Source organism: Perognathus longimembris, chromosome 12, assembly GCF_023159225.1.
Source record: "Perognathus longimembris pacificus isolate PPM17 chromosome 12, ASM2315922v1, whole genome shotgun sequence".
Taxonomy (NCBI): Eukaryota; Metazoa; Chordata; class Mammalia; order Rodentia; family Heteromyidae; genus Perognathus; species Perognathus longimembris.
The window spans coordinates 54,207,905-54,213,936 of record NC_063172.1 but is presented as its reverse complement, the minus strand read 5'-3'; the positions used below and the strand labels follow the sequence as shown (position 1 = coordinate 54,213,936).

At 41.7% G+C, this 6,032-nt stretch overlaps 1 pseudogene; it reads left to right on the top strand.

The window, feature by feature from the left end:
• The first annotated feature begins 3,502 nt into the window (after nt 1-3,502).
• LOC125360630 lies at nt 3,503-4,331 on the top strand (annotated as a pseudogene).
• The last annotated feature ends 1,701 nt before the right edge of the window (nt 4,332-6,032 follow it).

The window sequence follows — 6,032 nt, the reverse complement described above, 5'->3', positions numbered from 1 at the left end:
AGCCGCAGTCACTCCTTGACGTGCCCAAGCTGCAGGAGGTAGTCAGAGGAGAACATGACACCCATTGGCCCTGATAACCTTTCTCGTGGAAATGATGAGGACTTTTACCAACCGAACTGGATGGTACCAGGCCAAATGACGAATCAGGGACTCCTGACTACTTTGCCCCTTTACAGCAGGATCTAGCTCCAGAAGAAACAACCTCCGCCCATACTCCCGGCCTGGTACCCCTCCTCTGTTATTAATAAACAACAAAAGGGGGAATGTTAGCATTTCCCTAGCCTCAGGTCCTCAGCTCCTCCCACTAGCCTCCAGATCCACCCATACCTAATGAGCCACTCCTACTCACTACCTAATCACTTCCCCTTTACCCCCAGAGAGAGAGAAGCTGCCACCTGGATAAGGTGCAGGTGCCATGTAGCTCCCTCTCCAGTGGGAACTATTGCCCCACTAATAAACCTCCTTATGAACCTTCTTCTCCTGCCTGTGGTTATCTCCACATGGTCGTTTGGGATGGCTGGGACCTATGCTTTCACTCCCTAGACAGGGACACTGGGGTGTTGTTGCCTGGCAGTGTGCTGACCCGCCTGGATTCAGGCAACTGGCAGGGGCATACCCTGTATTGGGTGTATTTAATTTGAACAAAGGACCTTTCCTTCAAGCACTATCCCTCAAATTTGCAGTCTTTGCCACAAGGTGGCAGTGGTCTCTTGTTTCAGGTTATAAAATGTTCAGGGGGCTGGTTGGGGTGGGGGTAAGGGGGTGTTGTTGTTTGTGGGTCCTGAGACTTTTACACAGGGCCTGGATAGTGTCCTTGAGCATTTTTGTAGCCAAGGTTAGTGCTCTACCACATGAACCACAACTCCTCTTCCAGCTTTTTGTGATTAATTGAAGATAATGATTCTCACAGACTTTCCTGCCTGGGCTGGCTTTGAACCTCAGTTCTCAGATCTCAGCCTCCTGAGGAGCTAGAATTACATGCTTAAGCCACTAGCACCCAGTACCTGCTGTGGTTTCTCGATATGAAAACATTACATAGGAATTTTCAATCTCTTTGATTACAGAAGCTAGTAAAATATTCTCTAAATTTAAAAAGAATTTTCAAAAAATTCTGTATGGAAATCCTGCATCTATGTCTATGAAAGCAACTAGGCACAGCGCACACCTGGCATGGGAACAAGAGGGGTTGTATGGCCATCCCTTCCCTGCTGTGCCTGGATCCTGAGGATTTAACACTAAGCAGTTGCACAACAAATATTTGTAGAATAAATGAAGAATGAAGAGACTTTCCTGGAATTCTTATCAATAAACACAGCTTTCTAATTCTCAGCAATAAATCTTTCCTGTTTATACACTTTTTGTCTTGCAATTAAACCCTTCAAACTTTAGTTCTGTGAATATTTAGTTTTGATGTACATTCCTGAATCTTCAAGAGATATTTCATCATCATGTGGTTGATATTGTTGTTGGACTGGGATTGCAGGCCTAAGATCTCATGCATACACCCTACGACTGAGCTACAGAGTTAATTACAGTAAAAAATACTCTGAGTCCTAGCCTAAAGATTTATTTGTATTTACTTTTACATTTGCTTGAATATTTTTCCTTTATTACACGTTAGGTTCAAACAGGGCCTCCCAAATAGCACAAACATTGCAAAATCACAAGTCCCCTCTGAGAAAGGACATCCCTTACGTTACTCACAGTTACACCTTCAAGGGTATTAAGGTAGATTAAAACGAATATCTTTATTTGCATTTCTAGCAATTGTCAGCACATGAGGAAGTAAAGTAGACAGGAATGGCATGTGATAATAATTATTACATTCAATAAGTATACAAATAAGTAGTTTCAATTTTCCTCCTTCAAGACCATCTACTAAGTATTTACAGCCTTGTGTAGTGCTTAGCAATACTCACTAGCTTTAATCTAGACTTGTATACTCAATAGTACACTTTGAGGGTGTTGCTATTGCATAAATACTTGGTAAGTTGTGAACTATAGAATTTGTGTGTATGTGAGTGTGTGTATATTGGTACTAGGGCTTGATCTCAGGCCTCCAGCTCTTGCTTAGCATTTTTGTTGAAGTCTGGCACTCTACCACTTGAGCCCTACCTCTGCTTCTGGATTTCTGCTAGTTAATTGGAGATAAGAGTCTCCAGAATTTGTCTACTTGGGCTGGCTTCAAGTTCCAGTCCTCAGATCTCACTCAGCCTCTTGAGTAGATAGGGTTATAGGCTTGAATTACTGTTGCCCAGATTATCTGTAGAAATATATTACACATAGTTCTGAAGACTAGAGAGCCAAAGATCAAGGGGCCAGAATATTCAAGGTTGGATGAGTGTTTATGTGCTTCTGGGAGAATCCTCTGAGGCCACCATCCTCCCTGTTGATTGTTATTAGGACTAATCTTGAGGGCTTGCCTCAGAGTTCAGTCCATTTCCTAAATGCCTCACCTCTACTGTGATCACATTAGGGATTAACTTTCAACACATGGATTTTCAGACCATAAGGAAGAGGCTGGATAATTTTGTCCATGTCACAATTCCAAACTCTTTGAACCCAGGCCTATCACTTCAAGGCCCAACTTTCTGGCCTTCCTGTAATAGTGGCTGTTTTATATTAGACAAACTCCTTTATGACTTGTTTTCTTCACCAAAATATTATTCCTCTGTCCATGCTTACTGGTTTATTAATTGTGTTTCTTATACATTTGGAAGTTCGCATACGCTTTGAATCCAACAGTTTTCATCCCCAACACACAAACATAAATCAGCTCACACATGATTTCAAGATGGTTCTATGCTGTCTCTGAGATTTTTTGCTCAAGGTTGATAGTCTACCACTTGAGCCACAGCGCTACTTCCAGCTTTTGATGGGTAATGGGAAATAGTCTCACAGACTTTCCTATTCAAGGTGACTTTCAATTGTGATCCTCAGATCTCAGCTTCCTGAATAGCTAGTATTACAGACATGAGCCACCATCGCCCAGGTAGATCCTCATTTTCTAAATGTCATATTTTGTAAAAAAATAAAAATAAATTGCTTTTCAATGATTAGTGAGTACCCAGCAAAAACGTGATAAGCACACACTAGTTAGTAACTAGCCTTTAGGCAAAGTAATAGTTGTTTTGATTTTTTTTAACTCATGCCCAGCTAGGCATGGGTGCCTTACACTTGTAATCCTAACTAATCAGAAGGCTGAGATCTGAGGATCACAGTTTGAATCCAGCCAGGGCAGACAGTCCATGAGACTCTCCAATTAATCATGAAAAGGCCAGATGTGGCTCTACTTAATTTTGGTGGACTGGTTGAAAATGAAAACTACTGAGGAGGACCTAGATCTTCTATACCCTGTGAGCCAGCCCAGAAGTGGCTCTGTGAACAGGTCACATCTGTGGATCCCTTAAAAAAAATAATAGAAAACAGAACCAGAACAACCAACTATGAGCCACATTCCCATTCTGGATCTGTTCAGTGCTAAGGACTGAATTTTTCTTCAATGCACTTTTTGGCATCTGGCAACCTCCTTTGTGTGTCTTTGTGTAAAGATATGCTGCTTTGTAATTATAGAAAGTGTCCCAGAAAACTCTCCAGGTATGCATGAGTTAACTGCAGCCTACTCTCATCTCTTCTGTGGTCATTGTGGCAGTGGTGAGTTCAGGCATTCACCAGCTATCTGCCCTGCCTGTAACAGTACCCTTTCTGGAATGCTAGATATTGTCGGCACAGAACTCAATCCATCAGAGGAATATAAAGCTATGGTATTATCAGGGGTGGGACAAAAGATTGTGTTGGACATTAGCTCCTGAGCACTGGCTTTCTGAACCTGTATAAGGAATACAATTTCCGCAAGACTGAAAGCCATCTGAAACACATGGAGAAGATAGATACTCAGAAAATGCAGAGCAAGGGTGTAGAATTGACCTCTACAAAAGGGGAAGTGCTAAAAGAATATAAGAAAAACTTCAAGGACATCTATGAGAAACTTATGGAGTGCAATCAGCATCAAAAGCTCCAAGGCCTCTATGGCAGCCTTAGGCTGTGAAATATCACTACTGGTAACCAAGACAGCACTCTTGAACCATGTATAATTGTGCAGTCTAGTGTCTTTGGCTTCCTAGCAGGGAACTACTCCAAGTTTCCTTTGGACAACATGCCAGTTTGAAACCAGGGTGGTGGAGATGAAGATTTTCAGCTCAGACTAATTTTTGCAGGTTCTCTGACAGCACCTGAATCCTGTAATAGCTTGTTCAGTTTTGCATCTCAAAAGTCATGAATTAGAGCTACAGCAAATCTCCATCAGGGCATTCAAGGTGAAAAGAATTTAGCTTGCATTAGAATGTTTCTCTGCTTCCAGGGATTTCATTATGATCTTTATTCTAAATAGAAGTAACCCACCTCCTTATAGTATGAAGTCTTTGAAGTTGACCTTGCATTTCAGTCTCAAGAAATTCTCATTGTCAGTGGGATGGGCGGCTCTATGGTCTGGTTTTCCTGTCTTTAAAACATGAACATCTTGGCTGGGGATATGGCCTAGTGGCAAGAGTGCTTGTCTCATATACATGAGGCCCTGGGTTCAATTCCCCAGCACCACATATATAGAAAATGGCCAGAAGTGGCGCTGTGGCTCAAGTGGCAGAGTGCTAGCCTTGAGCGGGAAGAAGCCAGGGACCGTGCTCAGGCCCTGAGTCCAAGCCCCAGGACTGGCCAAAAAAAAAAAAAAAAAAAAAAATACATGAACATCTTATTAGTTTCTTTTTCTTGTTGGGTTCAATTTTCACCACTGGCAAATGATATAACAACAATATATAGCTTTGCAAATCGCTGGTTCAGATTGGCCGGTTTGGGCCGACCTGTGTGTTAATGAAGATGTGTATTATGTGTATCTTTGGTGGACTCTGCTTCATGCACATATGTATGTGTAAGTGTGTTCATTGATACATTGCTGTATGCTGGTACGTTTAGGTGAAGATTTTGTCCTTGGAAAATTATTGCTGCTTGGAGGTGGGTAGTTTTTATGTTTATGTATTCACATTCATATTAACTTATTTGGAGATGTAGTCATCCCAGTGAATGACAGTACATTTGATGTGTGTATGTTCAGTTATTCTTTGCATTAATAATAAGTTACATTGATAGTTATAAAGTTTTTGTCATTGTCTTAAAATAAAATTTGCAAATTTTTTTTAACCTAAAAAAGCCATAAGTTGATCTGTGGCTCAAGTGTTAGAGCATTAGCCTTGAGCAAAAATGCTCCAAAAGTGCCTAGATCCTGGGTTCAAGCCCAAGAACACACACACACACACACACATGCACACACACACACACACACCTGTATAATAAGGAACATATACAGATAAGCAAAACTGTTAGCAATTTACTTTTTCTTTAGGTTGGAGTTAACCATTCCACACATTTTGATTTTGATCATCGGGTCACATTTAATCAATTATGGCCAAGTGGCAAAACCAGTAAGATCCAGGGAAATGAACGTAGAAAGCTTCCCCAGTGGGGCTGGGAATGTGGCCTAGTGGTAAAGTGCTCACCTCGTATACATTAAGTCCTGGGTTTGATTCCTCAGTACCACATATATAGAAAATGCCGGAAGTAGCTCTGTGGCTCAAGAGGTAGAGTGCTAGCCTTGAGCAAAAAGAAGCCAGGGAACAGTGCTCAGACCCTGACTCCATGCCCCAGGACTGGCAACAAAAACAAAAACAAAACAAAACAAAAAAAAAACAAAAAAAAAAAGGAAGCTTCCCTAGTTAACAGTGTTACCAAATTGTCATTCATCCACCCAAACAGGAAATGTGTCTTAGGTTGGCAGGTGCTGGCCTTAAACTTTCTTTGTAGTCCAGGCTAGGTTGGAACTCATGATGCTTCTGCCACCTGAGAGCTGGCATTCCATGTGTGTGCCAGTATGCCCAATGTAATGACGTATCTAGACTGAGCAGCTCCCCAGTGGCATTGGGTGAATAAAATGATGGTTTTGGTGCTCAGCTGGGCATAAGATTACCCCTGGTCCTTCAATT